The sequence below is a fragment of the Ailuropoda melanoleuca genome, chromosome 17 (genome assembly GCF_002007445.2).
Source record: "Ailuropoda melanoleuca isolate Jingjing chromosome 17, ASM200744v2, whole genome shotgun sequence".
NCBI classification, from domain to species: Eukaryota; Metazoa; Chordata; class Mammalia; order Carnivora; family Ursidae; genus Ailuropoda; species Ailuropoda melanoleuca.
This window is the reverse complement of record NC_048234.1, coordinates 14,710,975-14,735,651: the sequence shown is the minus strand read 5'-3', so window position 1 is coordinate 14,735,651 and position 24,677 is coordinate 14,710,975. Positions and strand designations below refer to the sequence as shown.

Below are 24,677 nucleotides of genomic sequence, written 5' to 3'. Positions count from 1 at the left end.
CACAGGTTTTTTCTGAGGCCAAAGAGAAATACAGCATTAAAATAAAAATTGAGAAAAGCCATCCGAGAAGCTTTGTTTCAACCTCTCTGACCTCAGAAATCTCACATCTCCTTAATTTGTGGTCTTCGAAAACCATGTTTTTGTTCACAGAATGTTGCAGAAAAACAATCATGAAACAACTGTAGAGAGATTATTTTCAAATTCTTGGAATAGAAGATATTATAGTTATACCAAACTGATCTTTCTGTATTCATTAAGAAAGTATATTTTTATAACAACCTAAAAATCCTTTAAAAAATTTTAGTTGGGATGAGTTACAGATTGCTAATGATAGTTATTCAGACTCTTAGAAGTAAAATCTTAATATATAAATTACCAGCAGGGAAAAAATAGAGGCCTTCTCTTTAGATAAACAGGAGCCATAATACTATTTTAATTCCTATTTCATGTAATATTGTGATATACAAAATGGAGTGTTTCAGAGTCAGAGTAGTTTTGTGAAGCGCCATGCTTTCAAGGACACTTAAAAGGTAAAGAGTGTTTTTTCTGGCAGCCACGGAAAGAACGTCATTATCATAAGTTCCTTGTCCCTCCACAGCTATAATTTATTTGCAGGCCACAAGAATCCACACTACTGCTGTTTTCCAACTTACCTGCTAATAATTCATCTGTGTTTCACTACTCTGACAACATATTCTTCTAAATACATAAGAAGGCAAATGTCAGTTTTCTACATCCCATGAACATAAACTCATGGGTGCGGTATCTTGCTACTGTTTGTACCCTTCTCACTCCCAAATATACCATCTCTAAAAAGAAACCAGGATCCAAGAAAAAGCAGGAAAACAATACAAAGGATAATCCCTGTGACCAATCTAACACGCCCCAAGCTGCTGTCATCACCAACACACCAGGGGCCCCTCGAAGCACAGAGAACCAGGGCGCTGTGCTCCGGTCTCCATGCCGTAACACCTTCGTGGCCACTGGCCTGATTGCAGGTGGGCAATCAGACCTTCCCCAATTCAAAATAATGTTTAAGGAACCAAGGGATTCCCTGGTCACTGCAAATGCAAGACTGTCTACCCCTGTGGTAAGCGCAGTAAGCAACAAAGAAACCCGCTGAGAGGCACACGACAGCACGGTCTTTTCCTCTTTAATCCCCACACGCAGTGGTTAGAGCAGACATGGAACCCCAAGAACCGGTCCTTTCCGCTTAGACTCAAGATTTCAGAAAGGGCTGAGAACTTGCTATTTAAACAAACTCACGTGACAATGGGCCCAAGAGCGCAGCGGGACCTGGAGGTCCACCTGGCCTCAGCCCTAAGTCACCAGAGGAGTCACTTCCAGGAGCAGTTTCTGCTTGCCACTGTTTGTGATAGGAGTTCACTTCATGCAAGGCCACCAACCACTCAGCTGCTGGACGGCTCAGTGCGTTAGTCAGAACCCCCTGCTCCGTAAACGCTGGCTCTACTTTCCTCCGAAAACTAGAACAAAGCATCTCTTTGACTTTGCAAGATCTTCAAATATCTGAAGACAGAACTTCTCCAAAACTTCCCCTCTTCGGGCTATAGCTTCTAAACTGTCCAAGCATTCCTGCATACACCATTGTTTCCACACCCCTCACACCACAGTCCCCTGCTCCTTCACAGCAAAACCTCTGAACAGTAGATGGCAGTGGCCATTTGCATCTCACCTATCTCAGCGCCAACCCATGTCGCTCTGGTCTCTGCCCCCATCACCCACTGAAAACTGCTCTAAGGTCTCCAATGGCCTCCGGATAGTTTTTGTCTTGGTGGACTGCTCAGTAGCAGGCAACATGGTTGAAATATTTGGTTTAATTTTAAAAATTTTTTGGAGAAGACTTTATCTTTTATTTTGAAGCAATCTCAAACCTACAGAAAAAGATAATATTTTTTTCTTGAACCGTCAGAATAAGCTGCAGACTTGCTGCCCTATTACTTCAAATAATTTAGTGTATATTTTCCATAAACAAAGACATCCTCTAGATTCCCCCAAATCAGAAGATTACAACTGATACATGACTAGTTGCTTCTGTCCCTCAGAACTTGCTCAAGCTTCCCTGATGACCACAGGGAGGTTTGCTCCTTATGGCAAATCACGTCACGTCAGAACCGCACGTTGTAGTGGCTGCCCCGTGTGTCCAGAGCAAGCTCCTCAGTCTTCCCTTGACTTCTGAAGAGTACAGGCCCGTTATTTTGCAGAATGTATCTGTTTCCTCATGATGAGACCCAAGAAGCCCGCGTGTTTGTGGCTGAAGAATGGCACTTAGGAAGGAAGTCTGGGTGCTGGGTGTGCTCGTGGCTATCAGCGTGCTGCCGCCAGCAGGCCATCTCAGCAGACAGAGCTGAAGAACACGCGTGCCGCAGACACACATATACACATTCCACACGTTCACGTCCACGTTTCTCTATATGCACGCGTATATATATGAACTGAAAACCAAGAGTTCACCCTATATACCAATTCCAATCCAACACACATGGTCCCTCCACCTTTCTGCAGCAGTGAGAACCCTGCTACCATCATCTCAAACCAGGCCCCTCTATGTGCCCGATCTCCCCTCACTGCTGTTGTCCCCTCTCAATGTGGATCCCCCCAATGTGGGCTCTAATACCCCAGCCAGGCTGCTGTTGCCACGACCTGTGTGGATGCCCTGCCTGTGTTCGGATCCTCCACGTCGGGCCACTGGCCATGCAAGAACCCTCCTACCCACACCCGAGGCTCTGGCCCCGAGTGCTCTAACACCCGCACACTCGAACACCTCACACACGTCATCCCACACAGGCTTCATGACTGCTGCCGCCCTCACCCTGCCTGGTCTTCAGCAGCCTCGCTCACCCTCTGGTGTGCGTGCCTACTTTCCGTGGCCCTGCCAGTGGCTTGGGAATGACCTGTTCAGGAAGGGAAAGGAAAAGAAGAGGAAGAGAAAGCACCTTCCTTTTTCCTTGTTAATTGTGGTAAAATATATATGACATAAAATAGGCCATTTTAGCCATTTTTAAGCATACAGTACTTACACTGGCATTAAGTACATTTGCATTGTTCAACCATCCCCACCATCCATCTCCAGAACTTTTTCATCTTCTCAAACCCAAACTCTGTTCCCATTTAACACTAAATCCCCATGTCTCCCCCCACCCAGTGCCTGGCACCCACCCCTTTACTTTCTGTCCCTATGAATGTGACCATTCAGGATCCCTCATAGATGCGACTCGTGTAGTACTTGTCCTTTTGTGTCTGGCTGATTTCACTCAGCGTGGTGTCCTCAAGGTCCATCCACGCCGTAGCAGGCGTCAGGCTTCCTCAGCCTGATTCATATCCCACTGCACCTATGTGCCACCTTTGTGGGTTGGTTCCCAATTTTGGCTATTGTGAATGCCACTATGAATGTGGGTGCACAAACACCAGCATGAGTCCCTGCTTTCTGTCCTACAATGCACACCCAGAAGTGGAACCACTGGATCATGGAGTAATTCTTTTCTAGTCTATTCTATTTATTTTATTTTATAAGATTTTATTTATTTATTTGTCAGTGAGGGTGGAGGGAGAGAGAGAGCACAAGTAGGTGGAACAGCAGAAGGAGAGGGAGAAGCAGGCTCCCTGCCGAGCAAGGAGCCCAATGCGGGACTCGATCCCAGGGCCCTGAGATCATGACCTGAGCTGAAGGCAGACACTTAATGGACTGAGCCACCCAGGTGTTCACTGGGTAAGTCTTTTCTAAATTTTTCTGAGAAACTGCTGTACTGTTTTCCACAGTGGTTGCACCATTTCCAGCAGCAGCAACATACCAGGGCTCTCATCTCTCCATCTAATCACGGACACTTGTTATTTCTGGTTTGTTTGGTAACATCCATCTGAATGCATACGCAGTGGTATCTCACTGTGGTTTTGGTCTGCATTTCTCTAACGGTTAAAATAAGCTTCTCATGTGTGTATTGGACATCTCTGTGTCCTTTCAGAGAAACGTCTACTCGAGTCATTTCTGGATCAGACTGTTTGTGTTTGCTCATTGAATTTTGGATTCTCTTCATTTTCTGGAGACTAGTCCCTAATTAGAAGGATATGTGATTTGCAAACAGTCTCTCTCATTCTGCAGACTGACTCTTCTTTCTGCTGATGGCATCTTTTGGTGCACAGAAGGTTCAAATTTTGATGAAGTCTGATTTATCTCTTTCCTTCGTTGCTTGCACTTTTGGTGTCACAATACTTGTCAGGGGACAGACTCATGGGTAGAAGTGGGTCTGGCTATAATAGGGCAACAGGAGGGATCCTGGTAGTGACAGTGCTGTCCTGTATCTTTTTTTTTTTTTTTTTTTTTTTTAAGAGAAAGCGAGAGGGAGAGTGCACGCATAAGCAGGGGGAGGGGCAGGGAATGAAGGAGAAAGAATCTTAAGCAAGCTCCAGAGCCAGCACCAAGTCCAATGCAGGGCTCAATCCCACAACCCTGAGATCATGACCTGAGCCGAAACCAAGAATCAGATACTTAACTGACTGTGCCCCCCAGGCGTCCCTAATGTTGTCCTGTATCTTGACTGTAACAATGCTGACACCCTGGCTGTGATACTGCACTACAGAGCTGCAAGATGTTACTGGCAGCGGAAACTGAGTGAAGGGTCTTTCTGTATCATGACTGACAATTGCATGTGACTGTACAATTATCTCAATATCTTAATTAAAAATATATACATAATCAAAATAAAAACAGACATGAGGCAGGCCTAAGTGAGGGTCATGTAGCAGGTGACCCTTGAACAATACGTGTGTGAACTGCACATGTCCACCTGTACGCAGATGTCTTTGGGTAAATACAGTACAATATTGTAGATGTATTTTCTCTTCCCTACGATTTCCTTAACATTTCTTCTCTATCTTACTTTATTGCAAAAATACAGTATGTAACACAGAAAATCTGTGTTAATCAGTGGTTATCAGTAAGGTTCCCAGTCAGCAGGCAGCTGTTAGTAATTCAGTTCTTGGGGAGTCAGAAGTTATTTGTGGATTTTCATCTGTGCCCCCACCCCCATGTGCTCAAGGGTCAATTGCAGCAGAGTATGGCACTCAGCCTGGCAGGGTATAGACTCCGCGTGGACGAGTTTGGGGTGAGCGACGGCAGGGCTGGGAGACTGGTCATGAAAAGGAGGCCTGAGGAAATAAGGAAACATACTGGAGATAATGAGAGCGAGGGTTCTCATTCTTGAAGAAGGGGAATTATAAACGTAATACTGGGAAAAGCTAGAATGATGGTGTAGTGATGGATGAGAATGGGAAGTACCAATATGAACTCAGAATTTTCACCATATAGAAACAAATACACACATAAAAGCAGGTAGGTATCTGTGCACACTTAGTAACATATACTTCCTAGCTCTGTCTCCCAAGGAGCATGGCAATTGCAACGTCCTCGCAGTAGAGAGCACATTTTGGTTTCTGGACACTGTTCCCCACTGAAAGGACCAGAGCTCCTTGCAGACCTGGGTGACTTCAGGGCTGGGACAGGGAAAGGACAGGGGAGATAGAAGACCTTGCTGGTGGGATCGAGCCCCACATCAGGCTCCTCTGCTGGGAGCCTGCTTCTTCCTCTCCCACTCCCCCTGCTTGTGTTCCCTCTCTCGCTGGCTGTCTCTATCTCTGTCGAATAAATAAATAAAATCTTAAAAAAAAGAAGAAGACGACGACGACCTTGCTGGGTGAGGAAGCAGGCATGCAGGGATGGCCCCACCGGGAGGGGCTCTTGCTGGCCAAGTGTGGGATGGCTGAGCATGAAAACAAATGACAGTAACCGATACATTCCCCTGAACAGAACAGGAATCCACAGGGCAATGGAGAAACAACCGGACACAAAAATGGGAGGAGAAAGCTCCTCTTTACAGGAAAGTGCCGGCTGAGAAACACAGAAACGATGATGGGATTAGGAACCCTCCACCTCACTATCTACCTCAGGATGGTTAATTCAGGTGGAGCCGCAAGGTGCTGACCAAGAGCTGGACGAAGACTCTCCGAAGAGTCTCCACAAAATAGGAGCTGAGGGAGAAAGCATGGTCTATAATGCACAAATCTCGGCAGACGCCACTGTCCTGATGTGATCAGACTTCACACCTCCAGGGGCCTTCTAGGTCTCCTGATGGGATGCAGTGAGGAAAGAATAAAATCACTTCTGGGATGTTTCTGCCAAAAATGCATGACCTTAATGTGACTACGATGTAAGAGCAGACGAACCCCACGTGAGCAACGTGCTGCAACATAACTGGCCTGGAACCTTCGTAAAGGTGAAGAGAGTCAGCAGTTCCTGGTCACTGAAAGGAACTGAGAAAACATGACAAGTGCCCTCTTGCTATTAAAGGATATTATCGGGACAGCTGACAAAACTTGAATGGGGGTCCCTGGGTGAATAGGATATGGCAACTTTTTTTTATTCTTTCCTGTGAGTTTGAAATTATTTCAAAACAGAAGAACTAATGTTACAAGAGAGACAACCAGACATCACGGACATTCTGATGGAAGAATACAGCACCATCCACTAAATATGATTGTAAGTAAAAAAAAAAAAAAAACTTGATCAGACTCTATGACCCTCTGTCAGTTCAATTTATAGAAAGCAACATGTGAATATAATCAGCAAAATACAGACTGTGGCAAACTCTATAGGGCAAAAAACCTGGTTTCTTTAGCAAATATACTGGAGGAAAAAGAGAGAGAAATCTACGTGCAAAAGAGATGTAAGATACATACCAACCAGTTCTAAAAAACTGCCTTCTGTGGGGCCTGATTGCAAACGAAAACATGTATGTCTGTGAGACAGAAATCTGAGCAATGTTTAGATACCGATGATGTTCGGCAATTGTTAAGTTTTTCGTCATGGTGATGGTGATATGGTTAAGGTGATGGTGATGTGGTTAAGGTGATGGTGATGTGGTTAAGGTGATGGTGATGTGGTTAAGGTGATGGTGATGTGGTTAAGGGATGAAACGAAGTAACATGGAAGTAGGGGAAAGGAGGGTAGGAAGTGAGTGAGCTGAAACTGCTAAAGCTGGGAGACGGCACCTGATGGGGAAGGGGACCTCTGTGGGGGTGGCACCTCCATGCGGATGGCACCTATACGTTGGGGTGGTGCCTCCACAGAGATCCCCACCTCCACGTATATAGTATTCTACACACTTTTATGAATGTTTGAAATTCCACCTCCCCCTAATTTTTTTTTCAAACAGTAGAACCAAGATTTAAATCTAGGTTTGTCTCACTCCAAAGATAGCTCTTGTTGAGTTTTTTACTTTCCTTTACAAATAATTTAAATACTTTACTTATGTACTCCCTAAGTTTTCCCACGATTCATTAGCCAATAATGAAACAAAATGCTTCCCATCCCAGTGTTAACCCAATAAAGTATAGCTGACTAGTTTACAGATGAGACTCACTCTAAAAAAGTTTGATGTAAAGTTTCTTATTTTTCCAGATTTTTCCTAATTAAAAATTAACTACATTTATACAATGGGGAAAATTTCCATGACCAAGATGGCTTTAGGAAAGGTAAAGCAGCTCAGCTAGAGGATCACGCAGAGGTAGTGCCGCCCTCCCTGGGCATCTGGAAACGTGTAGGCTTTCTGGGCGTCACTGCAGTCTGGGGACGTGACTAGATGCGGTGGGGGGTGCAGGATGCTGTCTTCCGCATCCGGCGCTCTCCTGTACACTGAAGACTTGCCTGCCTCAGAAGCCTAGAGAGTCCCTGCTGGGAAACCCCAGCTAAGAGGTGACATTTCAACGGAAGAAGGGAGAGGGGAAAAGGTTCGTCTGACTTTTATGCTTGCTAGCTGGAGAGTCCCTGAGGAGAAAACACATCACCGTACAAAGGAAGCAGCAAGTAGGCACTGTTACTGCCTTGGTTTTAGACAGCACTTCCTTCCCAAACCAGGGAAACTAACGCACAGTAAGACTGGCACACAGACGCTGTTCACAAATGGTGGTCAGTAGCAGTCCTGGAGCCTCCAGAGTTGGGCAAAGCACAGACCCGATGAAGGAGGATCTGCAAGGACCTGGAATTCGGGCGAGGTCTCAGGAGGGAGACACTCCTTTTCCCGGTGAAAGACAGCTCCCCCTGGTGGCGTGGTTGGACTCCTAAAAGAGCACAATCCACCGAGAGCCAGTTATTCCCTTCAAACCCTTACTCCTTTACTCTCCTTACATCTACTGATCCCACTTCGGGGGACAGTCCTTCAAAGTCCCTGTACAGGAACACTAAAGTGAACAGGGCAAACCTAAAGGAGGCAGTAGGAAAATCACACAAAGGGCACTGCCAAGAAAAATGACTCAACATCTGGCTCACCGCTGGCGGGAGCAGCAGGACCAGTGGTGCCAACGTGGCAGGAAGTCAGGGTTTACCCCCAGCTTAGCACCTGCGGCAGCACAAAGGAGTAGGGGCAAGTGTGGCAGCAAAAGCCCCAGTCACACCACCATTCCTTCCCGGGGCTGCCATGGAAAAGATCAAAACCGTGGGATGGGACAGAGGAGAGAAACAGACTGGGAGACACAGGGGTACCATGCTTCTGAACATGCGTCTAAGTGACACTTGCGAGAAAGGAGAGAGGAAAAAAGGAAAGCGTGACTCACAAGGAGGCGTCTGATGAGAGGAACAGATAATTTCAGTCTAAGAGGATAATGCAGGAGACAAACATTGTTTTCAACATTCCTTCTCCAAAGACCTGTTATTCAGGATTTTGAAAAGGAATTTTAACAGGTCAAAACGGAGGCAGAAATAAACAAAGCCATAAATAGCAGCTGCACCCGGGATCCCAGTATGAGGCCTCGAGCCTCTGTCATGTGTACTCACACCACTTTATTAGATGCCACTTCGTACAAAGAGGCAGCAGGTATATCAAAGCACTCTTACCTTTCATGTTTGCAGCATACGTACTGTTATTCACCAAAGCAGAATACGGTTCTTCATTTTCAGGCAAGATTCCCGCAGGCATGGTAGTCTGTTGGGGGAAAAAATTAGTTTTTGAGAGTTTGCCTATGGGATGTTCATTTATGAACACACACACATACACGCTCACACACACAACGGAATATTATTTGGCCTTTAAAGAATGAAATCTGTGTGGAAATTAAGAAACAAAAAGGAAAGGAAAAGAGAGAGAGAGAAACCAAGAAACAGACTCTTAACTACAGAGAACACACTGATGGTACCAGAGGGGAGATGGGGAGGGACGGGGAAACAGGTGACGGGGAGTACGGAGTGCACCTGTCATGATGGGCACCGGTGTGTACAGAAGTGCTGCACACCTGAAACTAATATAACACTGTGCGTTAACTACACTGGAATTAAAATTTAAAACTTAATAGGGCGCCTGGGTGGCTCAGTCGGTGAAGCGTCTGCCTTCAGTTCAGGTCATGATCCTGGGGTCCTGGGATCGAGTCCCACATTGGGCTCCTTGCTCAGTGGGCAGCCTGCTTCTCCCTCTCCCTCTGCACCCCACTCCCACAGCTCATGCTCTCTCTCTCAAATAGATAAAAAAAATTTTTTGACTTAATAAAAAATCACACTTTCTAAAAACAGTCTATCACGTCTCGTATGTGTTTATGGTGTACTCTGCCTAGCAGCACTACTGTCTCATGTAGTCCAACCTGTAAGATTTTTCCTGTAACTTTTCTGCCACATTAAGAAAAGCTTCTCCAATGCAATACATAAATCTCAATTTAATAATAGATAATAGACGGATAAATGCTAACCCTTTGTTGCAGGCTGACAGCACTGCTACAACATAATAGTTAATCCACAAAATTAAAGATGGCCCATCTTCAAAGAATATCATATATATCCAAATGTGACTACAAAAGTCATTTTAAAAATAGTAAAAGCTCTCTTTATTTGTAAATCATCTACATTTGTATGGCTTAAATATTGTATTTTTGCCAAACAACATGAATATATGCTTTTTATGAAAAAGTAATTCTTTTAACCTAGGAAAAACAGTGGAAAATGGAAAGTTTTCTTTAATGGTCTAATTACCTGAGAGTTAGTATATGCTTAGAGTTAAACTACAAATTTTCAAAGATCTGAGACATCTAATAAACATCAGTTTGGGAAACAGTATTTCCAGACCTTTCAAAGTCTGCGCACTAAAACAGAAAATCAAAAGCATCAGGCAGGTTCCTCTTCCTTCTCCTTGCAGGTGCTCATCACCTGCTTTGATCTAAACAGTCTCGTAGCCCCAGCTCCACTGCTTGACAAATTAAACAGCCCTCCTCTTTGCCCAAACGCCAGTCCTGACTCCTGTCCCGCTTTACCTTACAGCTTCCTCAAGGAAACCCCCACCTTACTTATCCAGCAGACCTCAACCACTGACTTCTCTTCCTTGTCTCCTTAGACTAATGCTCTGGAGCCAGTACGGCAGCTCGACAGCAGCCTTCATTTTAGGCTAATTTAGTCCCATTGCTAATGTGACATCCTTCCGAGGCTTCCACCTGCTACTCTGCCTATCACGAGGCCTTTCTCCTCTGGCTGGTGGGAACATGATCTGCTTCCAGCCCTCTGAGAGCCCTGGGAGTTGTCCTGTCCACTCCTTCCTGCGTCCGTCCCCGGCCTTGGGTAGTGTGCACAGATCAGTCCTCAGTCAAACACTGAGGCCAGCGGAGCCTGAAGGCCCTCTGCATGTGTCCACAGCCCTCTCCGTGATGCTCCCTTCTCTCCAGTGCCCTTCACCACAAATTCCAGCTGCCCTGGTTTCGGCACACCTCTGAGGAGGCTCCATTTAGGCTCCCATGCGGCAGCCTGGAAACTGCTTCCAGGGAAGCAGACAGTGCAATCTTGGGCTCAGCATGTCTTTTCTCTTCTCTCAGGGATCATCGTCCTGAGCTCCCTGCTTTCCACTGTGCAAAACCCATTTTTATATATTTTGTCTGATTATCTAGTTGTTTAAGGCAGAAGGGTAACCCTGGTCTCTGCGATTTCACTGTGGTTGGAAGCAGAAACCCCCTTGGCCTTCTCTGAATAACTGGAATCCAGGGGAACTCTGCAAGAGTGTTCACTGTTTATTAACTCTGCATAAAAACACTGACGTGTAGTCCAACTGTATATAACTGCTGACCAATTACGGATGGCGCAACTAGGCTAAGCTACATTGTATAGTCAGAAGTTCTGCGTTTAAACCATGACTCTATTCATTGCCAGCGATACAAACCGTCTTTTGAGCTTCAATTTTCTCTTCTGTAAAATGAGGATTATTTTATCTTTCTTAGCTTGTTGTAAGGATAAAGAACAACTGTGTGTGCGTGTTTCTAGCACAATGTCTGGCATACAGGTATCCAGCATGTTACTGTTATTTTAATTTGCAAACCAATATCATAGTATTTTATGAGACTTTATAAAGTATTCCCTTCATTACCTATAGAACAGTCCTGCCGGTAGTTAGTAATGGTTAACTTTCTCAAGAAGACTTATGAAACATTAACTTCATTCACAACTGAATTCATTTCACATGCCTGGTTGCAGAGTCAGGAGAAACAGGGTTTGAACAGTAATCCTGTCATTTCACTGCACAATCATCTTCTTTAATTTCATTTCCTGCTGCTAATGACAGATATTTTGCTCACTCTATCCTACAATTTGCTTTCATCCCAAGATGTTCCTCAAAATGACTCAATATTTAGGATTAATCACAGGCTCACTAATTAGTACCTAATACTTAAAACACAGAACAGCAATGGACGATCACTCACACTGTTAGGAAGAGTCGTCACAAAGTAAGAGCTTGACATAAAGAATGTTCTCCTCCATAAAAACGCCATTTCACCTGAGAGACAGGCTCTCGGTGACCTGAGGAGCTCTGAGGTCATACTTTCCCTTCCAACTTCCAGACAAAAAGCCTGCACATGTACTTTTGGGGAGAACAGGTGGGGCTGTGTCGGAAGTGCCAACAGGTCAGAAGTGCAGCAGCATCGTTCCCAGGCTTGCACAGCACTTGGCTCCACCGGCATCAGGGTCGTCCCGGGCGCCTCAAGACACCTGAGGTGGGACACCTGGGGAGGAGTCAACCTGCGCTCCCCCTCCTCCTGCTGCAAGAGGCCGGCCCCCTGCCCACATCAAAGACATGTGCCAACAGAATTACTTTCTACACAGCAATCACGGTAGAAGAATTTGAGGTTGAAAAATTTAAGTTTGGATGGGCAAAAATAGAGATCTCCAAGTACGTGAGTGAACTTATGAAAGCTGTATACTTTTATGTTCACAAATAATGTATTAACAACTACAGCACATAAGCTTACTGCATACCAGGCACTGTTCCAAGACCCTTAGTTGTCTTAACTCATATAATCCTCACCACACCACCATTTGGTGAGTATTTATTTTCCAAATATTTATTATTCCAATAAAAAAAAAAGAGAGACAGTGTATTTTTAGGGCAGTTGTAGGTTCATAGCAAAACTAAGTGGAAGGTACAGAGAATTCCTACGTACCCTTTGTCCCACCCCAACATGCACAGCCTCCCTCACTATCAACACTCCCTCCCGGTAGCACATTTGTTACAGCTGATGAGCCCACACGGACACATCATCATCACCCTGAGTCCACAGTGTACCTTAGGGATCACTCTTGGTGCTGGATACTCATAGATTTGGATAAATGTACAAGGACATGTATCTGCCATTACAGGATCACACAGAGAATTTTCGCTGCTCTAAAAATCCTCTGTGCTCCACTCGGTCATCCCCTTCTCTGTCCCACCCCAACAACTCCTGATCTGTTCACGGTCTCAATAGATTTGCCTTTCCCAGAATGCAATATAACTGGAATCATAGTATGTCACCTTTCCAGATTAGCGTCTTTCACTTAGGGATATGCATTGAAGGTTTCTACACATCCTCCTGGCCTGTCAGTCCATTTCTTCTTAGTGCTGGATAATACTCCATTATCTAGACGAATCACAGTTTATTTATCCAGTCACTTGCTAAAAGACATTTGACTTGCTTCCAGGCTTAGCAGTTATGAATGATGCTGCCGTACGCATCCGTGTGCAGGTGTCCGTGTGCACAGAGGTTTTTTGGCTCCTACAGGAACACCAAGGAGCATGACTGCTGGACCATATGGTAAAAATGTGTTTAGTTTCCTATATTATTCCCATTTTACAGATTAGAAAACAACAGCAAAGAGGAGTCAAATAATTTGCCTGCAGCCACACAGCTATTAAATAGTGGAGCTGGGATCTGAACTCACACCTTGCACTACAGAATTTGTGCTCTTCACCGCCACACATACAGCCTCTCAACAGGAAAGACCTCACACTGGATAAAAGAAACTTCAATGTTACTGTATGCATTTTAACTCTGCTACACTGATAATTCCTTAGCTTGCAAGAAACTTTTTCAGACCTCTCTATCCACAGAAAGATTTTCAAATTTGTTTTGGTTTGTGCACTTTGCTAATCCTTTATCCAATCTTAATTCACTGTTGTCCCAAAGACAAGTGTCAAGAACAAAGCTCCTTTACACATTTTGGCTTCCTCCCTCCTAACAGAAACAGAAATGCAGCTGGTCTGACTGTACGGTCATAAAATCCCCACTCATGTTGGACAGAGTTGTTGGCACAGCCAGCTCTGTGATCTTAAGCACATTTACTAACATCTCTGAGACTCACATCTGCCCTGTAGTCATTGCAAAGATGACCTGCAAGCCTATATACAGGCTAATTCTGTGCTTGATCCATAGTTCAGTCTGCCCTCGACAGAGCGGCCAGAGTGACCCTGCTAACCTCAACCAGGTCATGCTCCCCCTCTCTTCAAAACCCATCTAGCTACCCTATTTACAATGTATTTTTTTTAAAGATTTTATTTATTTATTCGACAGAGACAGAGACAGCCAGCGAGAGAGGGAACACAAGCAGGGGGAGTGAGAGGAAGAAGGGCTCATAGCGGAAGAGCCTGACGTGGGGGCTCGATCCCACAACGCCGGGATCACGCCCTGAGCCGAAGGCAGACGCTTAACCGCTGTGCCACCCAGGCGCCCCCCCTATTTACAATTTAAACCAGCTCCCCTTCCCTTTTTCCTTGTTCTTCTCAGGACTTTTGAAGAAAACACACCTAACATGGTACATAATTGACTCATTTACCCTTTTATTGTCTGCCTTCCCTGACCAGAATGTTAGCTCCATGAAGGCATACAGTTTTGTCTGCTTTGTCAACTACTGTATAGAACAGGGCCTGGCACATAGTAGGTCCTCAGTAAAGATTTATTGAATGAATACACAAATTACTGTTTAGTCAAAGGTAGCTGCCGCCACCACCACCACCACCACCACCACCACCACCACCACCGTTTAATCTCACTGAACCTCAGCCTTTTCATCTGCAAAGGGGAAACAGTAATCATGCCTTCCCTATGTCAAGGTTACTGCTGAGACCATGGGTGCGACATGACACCACCACCATGCAAAGGCAAGGAGTGGCATTTTCCCTATCTTAGTTTTCCTGATCACGTTTATATCTCCAACTCCTTGTGAGTCTTCAACCTGTGTTCCTTCTAATTCCTTGAGAGATGGGTCTGTTTAATTTCAACCCTTAGCCCAAAATTTCTCTGCCTTAGGATGCATTCCCTAACACCAATTACAAATCTTCTTACATCCCCTTACCATGTAGGGCTGACTAAAGATTAACCTAGTGGCTCGGATGCTATAAAACATAGCCTCCTGATACCACACTAGTTTTCTGTCCTCAAGGAATTAAAGCACTCTTTATGATTCTACATGTAATAAAATAAACAAACAAAAAACCTAAATTTCTTTTCTTTTTTTAAATTTCTTTTTTTTTTAAGAGATTTTATTTATTTATTTGAGAAAGGCAGTGAGCGAGAGAGCACACAAGCAGGGGCAGAGGGAGAGAAAGAAGGAGACACAAACTCCGCTACTGAGTAGGGAGCCCAATGTGGGGCTCAACCCAGGACCCTGGGATCACGACCCAAGCCAAAGGCAGAAGCATAACTGACCGAGCCACCCAGGCGCCCCCCCACCCCAAATTTATTTTAAATGGAAACCTCCTCGCTTCTGAATCTGCACCTCAAAAAAGAAAATGACAAACTAATAAAATTATTTTTCTCCTCAAATCACCCCTGGTGGCAGGCAGGCAACATTTTAAAAAATGTTTTTTTCTTTCTTGAGACCCCTCCAGTCTTTCTAGCAAGTTAAGTACTCAGGGAAAGGACAAAGGGCTGCTTTGAATATACTGATGTCTGACGGTTTGCTATGAACTTCACCCGCCTCTGCGATCTTACACCCTAAATGCACCTCAGGGAAGGCCCCTGGGCTCTCAGGAGACTCATCACAGATCTGGGAAAAACAACACCAGGGCAGGATCCTCTTTTTCATCATTTAAAGAAATATGCTGTTTGGTTCAGATTCTTAAGAAAAACACATTACGATAATGACCAAATGGGTAAAATGTTAACAATAGGTGGAACAGATTTTTGCAAGCAAGGTTTCCATTGTCTCTAGCCTTTTCCCACAGCCACACGAGGCTCATTCCTACAGGTCTGAACCCACCTCACATCAGTGTCACCACCACAGATACTTCAAACTCATCAAAATGTCAATAGTTACTGATTCAACACCCATCAGAGGGGTTTTCTTAAAAACCCAGACTGCTGGGCCCTACCCACAGAATTTCCACTTAGTAGGTCTGGGTGGGGCTGAGAATCTGCATTTCTACCCGGTTTCCAGTGATGCTTTGAGAACTGCTGCATTAGGTAAGCCATTTGCATTTACCTAACAGCAGGTATTCACGCTTACCGTGAAAGTGTGTCTCCTGGGTTCTGTCTAGCTGTCAAACAATAAAACCTTCCTTTTACAAGTCCTCAGTCAATCTTCACAAAATCCTGGAACACATTAATAAGCCCCACATCATCAGACAAACCTAGAAAAAAAAAACCTTCATATTCCTGGGTGAGACCTGGGTACTAATGTTCCTCCCAAAATTCTAGTTTGGACCAAGCGATGACCTGGAATCAGGTCACTGATTTGCAGGTGATATCAGCAGGAAGAAAGACTCCCCACAGTAGCCACTTCTTGGTCAAGCTCCAGATAACACACCATTTTGGATGGCATAATTTGGATTATTAACCAACAGTTGTTCATTAACTATTCCTTTTAATAAGTATATAAATATTGTGGATACATAATTATGTTCACATTTAAATACATTTCTATGACATATTATTTAATTTTTTTTTCAATTTCAGGTAGTTCAACATGAAAAGCTTAAAATAATGGGTAAAGCAGTTTGCTACCCATTTTATTATTCCCATTTATTTACAGACTAGGAAGATAACATGATTTTCTAACTCATCAATTCCTGAACTATTTCCCTAAGAAAAAACTATTCTGTGAGACATATATTTCAAGTACTTGGGTGACAAACCTGGGTGACTTAAAACATGAACAGGTGTGTGGCTCCTGGCTCTTTAAAGGCTTAGATCAGACCTTCTACAGTAAGATAAACAGAACTTCTGATTTAGGTCGTGATTAAGCTTATACACTAGGTTTCTCTTCCTCCTAAGACTCTGGTGAGAAGAAATTTAAAAAAGAAGAATCCCACAGAGCAAGAAGCAGGAGGAGGTTATGAGTAGACTAGTTACCTCAGTAAGCTTCTGGAGGAAAGAAAGCAGGTGGAAATAAAGAGGCCACTAACCCAGAGATGAGGAAGTTGCAGCTCAGAATATGCCATGCAGAGGGTATACCCCTGTGGAACACATGGCTGTGTCTCATCAGAAAGATGGAAGACAGGGACATGACCACCTTCCAAGTGTTGAAAGAAATAGACAGTTAACCAAGAGTTCCATATCCAGCTGAACTCTCCCTGAAAAAGTGGAGACATTAAAACATCTCCAGGTTTAAAAATAAACCATTATAAAAACAAAACAGAATTTGCTGCTAGCAGACTTGCCTTATAAGAAATACTACACCTCAAGCCAAAACAAAGGACACTAAAGGGTAACTCGAATCCACACAAAGAAAGAGCAACAGAAAAGTTCACAAAATAGGTATCATAAAAATACTTAGAAATGGGGGGCCTGGGTGGCTCAGTCAGTTAAGCATCAGACTCTTGGTTTTGGCTCAGGTCACGATCTCAGGGTCGCGTGAGATCCACGCTCCGCTCGTAGTCTGCTTCGGATCCTCTCTCTCCCTCTCCTTCTGCCCCTTCCCCTGCTCACACACACACATTCTCTCTCCCAAAAAAATAAAATCTTTTTTAAAAGTCTAACATGAAAGAAGGCAAGAATCAAGGAATAAAGAAGTACAAAGACATAAAACATAAAAAAAATACAAAAATGCAGATATAAATTCTAATTTATAGTAATTATATTAAATGTTAATGGCTCACATACCCACCCACTCAAGTAAAAGATTGGCAGAATGGATTTTTAAAATGTTCCAGCTAGGGGCGCCTGGGTGGCTCAGCTGGTTAAACATCTGCCTTCCGCTCAGGTCATGATCTCAGGGTGCAGGGACTGAGTCTGGCATTGGGCTCCCTACTGGGCAGGGAGCCTGCTTCTCCCTCTCCCTCTGCCTGCCACTCCCCCTGCTTGGGTTCTCTCTCTCTCTGTGTCAAATAAATAAATATATAAATCCATCTAACAAAATATACATAAGATCTACATGAGGAAAACCATAAAACTCTGATAAACCAAATAAACTAAATAAATGGAGAGATATTTATGTTCATGGATAGGAAGATCCAATATTGTCAAGATGTCAATTCTTCTCAGTTTGATGTATAGATTCAATGCAGTCCCAGCCAAAATCTCAATAAGTTATTTTATGGACATCATTAAAATGATTCTAAAATTTATATGGAGAGGGAAAAGACAGAATAGCCGATAAAATACCTAAAGAGAACAAAGTTGGAGGACTGAAGCTACCCAACTTCAAGACTTACAGTAATGAAGCTACAGTAATCAAGACAGTGTAGAATTGGCCAAAGCACAAAAATATAGATCCATGGAACAGAGAGCCCAGAAATAAACCCACATAAATAAAGTCAAGTGATCTTTGATGAAGAAGCAAAGGGAACACAACAGAGCAAAGACAGTCTCTTCAACAAATGGTGTTGGAAAAACTGGACACCCACATACCAAAAAAAAAAAAATCTAGACACAAAACTCTTCACAAAAATTAATTCAAATGGATGGCAGACCTAACCATAAAATGCAAAACTGCAAATCTCCTAGAAGATAACCCAGGAGAAAACCTAGATGACCTTGGGTGTAGTGATGCCTATTTAGATACAACACCAAAGACACACCTATGAAGAAAATTATTAATAAGCTGGACTTGATTACAAAATTCTGCTTTGCAAAAGACAGTATCAGGAGAATGAGAAGACAAGCCAGAGACTGGGAGAAAATATTTGCAAAAGACACATCTGATAATGACTTGTTATCCAAAAGATATTAAAAAAACCCTTAATATTCAACAATAAGAGAACAAACAACCTGATTATAAAAATGGGCCAAAGACCTTAAGAGACACTCACCAAAGAAGATATACAGATGGAAAATAAGCACAGGAAAAGATGCTTCATATCATATGCCACCAGAATGCAAATGAAAACACTGACATACCACTTCACACCTACTGGAACAGCAAAAGTGTGGAGCAATGACAACACCAAATGCTGATGAGGATGGGGAGCAAAAGGAATCGCTGGTGGGAATGCAGAATGGTACAGTCACTTCGGAAGGCAGTTTGGTGGTTTCTTATAAAACTGAACATACTATACAATCCAGCAATTGCACTCCTATTTTTCCAAAGGAGTTGCAAACTGTCCACACAAAAGCTTGCACACAGATGTTCACAGCAGCTTTATTCATAAAACTTGGAAACAACTAAGATTCTCTTCAATGGGTGAATGGATAAACTGTGGTACATCCAAATAATAGAATATTATTCAGAACTTAAAGAAAAAAGCTATCAAGCCATGAAAAGACATGGAGAGATCTAAATGCCTATTACTAAGTAAAAGTAGCCAATCTGAAAAGGCTACATGATATATGACTTAACTATATGGCATTCCAGAAGAGGCAAAACTACAGAGGCAATAAGATCCGTGGTTACTGGGGATGGGGGAAGAAGGGAGGGATTAATAGGCAGAGCACAGATTTTCAGGGCAGTGAAAATACTCTGTCCATTATAATGATGGATAAACGTCCTTATACAACTGTCCAAATCCATAGAATGTCCAAATCCATAGAACACTAATAGTGAACTCTAAGGTAAGCAGACTGAGTGATTACGAGGTGTCAATGTAAGTTCATCACTGGTAACAAATGAACCATTCTGGCGGGTGATGTTGATAACTGGGGGTGCTATGCATGTGTGTGGGCAGGGGATATATGGGAAATCTCTGTCCCTTCCTCTCCAGTTTGCTGAAAACTTAAAACTTCTCTGAAAAAATAAAGGCTTTTAAAAAATGGACCCAGAAGCATAAAATAAAGAAAAACATAAATTGGATTCCATCAGAATTTAAAAATGACCCAAGCATATGCTACCTACAAAATCACACTTTAGATTAAATGACACAGGCTGAAAGAAAAAAAGATGTAAAAATACATATCATGTAAGCAGTAACCTAAATATAGCTGAGATGGCTATATATAGTATAGAATACAGTAAGACAAAAATTGTTACTAGAGACAAAATAAGGACATTTTACAATGGTAAGAAATCAATTTATCAGTAGGATATAATGACTAAATATCCATGCACCTAAGAACAGAACCCCAGGGTGCCTGGGTGGCTCAGTTGTTTAAGCATCTGCCTTCGGCTTCGGTCATGATCCCGGGGTCCTGGGATCGAGCTCCATGTTGGGCTCCCTGCTCAGCGGGGAGTCTGCTTCTCCCTCTGCCTCTGCTCCTCCCCCTTCTCCTTCTCTCTCTCTCTCACTCTCTCTCTCAAATAAATAAAATCTTTAAACAAAACAAAATAAAATTTGTTCTTTAATAAAGATCAACAAAATTGGCAAATTTTTAGATAGACTAACCAAGAAGAAGCTCAAATTATTAAATCAAGAGTAGAAAGGGGACATTGTAACTAACCTTACAGAAACAAAAAGGATTATAAGAAAATACTGTGAAGAAAGTATGCCAAAAAATAATAAGATGAAATAAATTACTAGAAAGAAACTACCAAGAATACCTCCATGAAGAAATAGAAAAATCTGAACAGATCTACAATAAGTTAAGAAATTAAATTATTTCAAAAACTTCACACAATGAAAAGCCAAGCCCAGATGGTTTTACTGGTGAGTTCTACCAAATATCTGAAGAAGAATTAACACCAATCCTTTTCAAACTCTTTCAAAAAATATAAGAGGAGAGAACATGTCATAATTCATTTTATGAGTACAGTATTACACTGATACTAAAATGTGAACGATATCACAGGAAAGGAAACTATTGACCAACATCTCTTTTAAATATGGAGGCAAGGGGCGCCTGGGTGGCACAGCGGTTAAGCGTCTGCCTTCAGCTCAGGGCGTGATCCCGGCGTTACGGGATAGCCCCACATCAGGCTCTTCCACTATGAGCCTGTTTCTTCCTCTCCCACTCCCCCCTGCTTGTGTTCCCTCTCTCGCTGGCTGTCTCTATCTCTGTCGAATGAATAAATAAATAAAATCTTAAAAAATAAATAAATAAATAAATAAATAAATAAGGAGGCAATATCCTCAATGTTAGCAAAATGAATCCAACAACATATAGAAAAGTGTATACACCATGAGCAAGTGGAATTTATCTCAGGAATGCAAGGTTGGTTTAACATTCAAAAATCAATGTAATATATCAATAATAAAAGACAAAAACCACATGATCATCTCAACAGACTCAGAAAAATCATTTGACAAAATCCAACATCCTCTCAAGGTAAAAACACTCAGTAAACTAGCAGTAGGAGGGAATTTCCTCAACCCAATAAAGGACATCTATGAAAAATCCACAACTAACATCATGATTTACAGAAAGATGGAGGGCTTTCTCCTAAGATCATGAGTAAGACAAGGATATGTATTCTTACTGTATCTACTCAACATTGTAATGGAGGTTCCAGTCAGTGCAATAATGCAAGAACACGAAATAAAAGGCTTCCATACTGGAAAAGAAGAAGTAAAACTATTTCTACTTTCAGATAGGATGTTGTATTTAGAAAGTTCTAAGAAATCAACTAAAAAAAATTCAAAACCGATAAGTGGTTCAGCAAGTTGGCAAGATACAGGATGATACATAAACCCAATTTTATTTCTATAAGCTTGAATTATAGTTTTATTTCTATAAACTGTTTATAAATGCTCTTTTTCAAGTTGAGTCAGTTCCCCCTACTCCTAATTTTCTGAGAGTTTTTAATAATGTGTCACTGTTTAATTGTGTCAAATGCTTTTTCTGCATCAACTGATACAAATATGTGATTTTTATCTCTTTAACCTGTTGATATAGTGGATTACCCTGAATGATTTTTGAATATTGAACCAGGGTTGCACCTTCTCTCAGCACTGCTTTAGAGGGCCCACAAATTTTTGATATGCTGAGATTTCATTCAACTCAATGTATTTCCCCCCTAGACAAGCACATCCACTCTTGTCATTTTTATTTAACACAGTATGGAGACCAGATCAACAATGTAAGAAAAAGAAATGAAAGGCTTTCATACTGGAAAGGAAAAAGTAAAATTACATTTATTCAAGGATGACATATTATCTAGATAGAAGGTTTGATGCAATCTATCCCCAAAAAAAACTATTAGAAATAGTAAGCCAATTTAGCAAGGCTATGGTATACATATCAATATATAAAAATTAATCACATTCTTATATAATGAGGATAAATAACAAAATTAAAATTAAAAACACATTTACAATAGCATGGAAAAATATGAAATATTTAGGGATATATCTGATAAAAGAGATAAAAAGGTTGTATACTGAAAACTATAAAGCACTATTGAGAAAAATTACAGAGGACCTAAAAAGGGGGGGCAAGATCTACTGTGTTCATAGTTCAGAAGACTAGTTAAGATACCAATTCTCCCCATAACGACCAACATAACCATCATAAGCTCAACCAAAATCCCATGAGGCTTTTTGTAGAAATCGAAAGCCAATTATGAAACATACGGACATGCAAGAATCCCCTGCAGCCAAAACACCATTGAAAAAGAAGAAAAAGTTGGGGGCGCCTGGGTGGCGCAGTCGTTAAGCGTCTGCCTTCGGCTCAGGGCGTGATCCCGGTGATCCCGGCATTCCGGGATCGAGTCCCACATCGGTCTCCTCCGCTAGAGGCCTGCTTCTTCCTTTCCCACTCCCCTGCTGTGTTCCCTCTCGCTGGCTGTCACATAAATAAATAAAATCTTTAAAAAAAAAAAAAAAGAAAAGAAAAAGAAGAAAAAGTTGTCCATCTAACACTACTTAATTTCTAACAGCAGTAATAAAAACAGTGAAGGGGCTTAAAGCCAGATAAATGGAGCAATGGGACAAAAAAAGAAGGTCCGAAAATATACCCACACCTGCTGGACGACTGATTTTTGACAAAGATGCAAAAGCAAGATAAGATGAAATAAATTACTAAATAAAATAAGGCAGACAGAAAAGAGTACATACAGGTAATTCCATTTATATGAAGTTAAATCAAATGCCCTTTCAACATCTTTTCTTTGCTCTGTCTCTGAACTAACCGGAACTAATCCCAAAGACGCTAATCATTTGTTCCTATTAGATCAGTGGCCATCCTCCTTATGGGCAAAATCTCCAACAGATATTGGCGGAATCCACAGTGCAGCTCCCATCAAGATTCAAACAGATCCTTCCAAATCTCTCCCCAGAACTAACCAAAACCCCATAAATAAAGCAGCCCTTCAAGGTATCAAGTCCATAACAGAAGATTACAAAGTTCGGGGCCTCGTTATCTCCTGCACTAGTTCCTGCAATATCTCTAGTTTACCTGTGAGAACACTCAGTGGCTGAGGATGAAGGTTTGTCCAGGCTCTCGAGGTAATAAACACCACTGCTATCCCTCAGCACCCTGCTGTTCCTAACCCCATACATACTGACACCCAACCCACTGAAACCAAATTTTTCACTGTAACTCATCTATGCATTTTTCAGTATTCCAGTAGATAAGGACAGACAAAATCTTTTTGCTTTCACTTGGGAAGAATTAAAATCCATCTGGACAGTCATGCCCTAAGGTTTCTCGAAGTCCTTCTCACTTTTCACAAACTTAAAGGTGGATTTAGACGACAGAGAGTTTTCTGCAGGCTCTAGTTTATTTCAATACATAGGTGATCCACTCGTCTGCTCCTCTCCTCAGATCTCTTCACAGGAAGGCAACGTTCATCTGTTAAAACTTTTGCCCTTAAAAGGACATAAAATCTCCAAAGAAAAATTGCAGTTTGTTCAAACTCAGGTTCGATACTTAGGGTCCCTCATCTCGGAACCAGGACTAGATTTGGATCCAGGGAGACTTCAAGGCATCCTGAACATCCCTAAACCCAAAACTAAGCACCAATGATGAGATTTTCTTGGACTAGCTGACTACTGTCGAAATTGGATCCCAAACTCTCTTACGGCTCAACATGCTTTACTGAAAATCAACAAACCTGACCCTATTATTTGGAAAGATCAGGATGACAGAGCTTTTGCAACTTTAAGGAAAAGCATAATAAGGCCCCTGCCTTTGGACATCTTAACTATCAACTTCCCTTTTTCCTCTTTGTCTGTGAGAGGAGGGAATGCCCTTGGAGTGCTCACTCCATGGGGGACCATCACCACTCCGTAGGGCATTACAGCCAACAACCAGACCTGAATATGGCTCAGGTATATCCCCCCTTGCCTCGCAGTCATTCCTGCCGCTGTCCTCTTAGTGAAGGCCACTGTAGAATAGTCACGGGGTCCCCTCTAACCATCCCTGTGCCCCATGCAGAAGCCCTCCTGAATTTGCCTCACACTCAATACTTGTCAGCCAGTAGCTTCACCTCCTGACATCTCCCTGCTAGCTGCCGCTCATATAAGTCTTCCTCACTGCAGTAGGCTTAACCCTGCCACTCTTCCCTCCCTCGTGACTGCTTGATGCTGGCAGATCACCTTTTGATACCCTGTGACAATCTATAGGAATTTCTCTGCAGATCAAATGCAGATTTTTAATGGTTTACTGATGGTTCTTATTTAAAGGATTAAATTGTTAAATATCGTGCTGGATCGGCTATGGGAACTCCCTTTGAAGTCACTGAGGCAGCACATTTACCTTTGGCTACTTCAGCCAAACAGGCTGAATTATATGCCCTGACTTAAGCCTGATACCCTAGCTAAGGGTAAAACAACAAGCATCTATACCCAGAGCTGGTATCCCTTCCAGTAGGGCATGACTTTGAAATATTGTGGAAACAGTGAGGTTTACCTCCAACGGAGATAAAATTTTAAAAGGCTATATCCAAAATTTATTACATGCCATATTTTCGCTGGCTGCTCTGGCCATTATTAAAGTTCCTGGGCAGGGCGCCTGGGTGGCACAGAGGTTAAGCGTCTGCCTTCGGCTCAGGGCGTGATCCCGGCATTACGGGATCGAGCCCCACATCGGGCTCCTCCGCTATGAGCCTGCTTCTTCCTCTCCCACTCCCCCTGCTTGTGTTCCCT

The 24,677-nt window shown here is 42.7% G+C and overlaps 1 long non-coding RNA gene across 1 annotated transcript in view; it reads right to left on the bottom strand.

Annotated features, from left to right (window-relative positions):
- LOC117796942 overlaps nt 1-24,677 on the bottom strand; it is a 40,065-nt gene that overhangs the window by 2,232 nt on the left and 13,156 nt on the right. Inside the window, exon 2 of the long non-coding RNA XR_004621695.1 lies at nt 8,903-8,990. This is a non-coding gene — a long non-coding RNA (uncharacterized LOC117796942). The remainder of the gene's footprint in view (nt 1-8,902; nt 8,991-24,677) is intronic.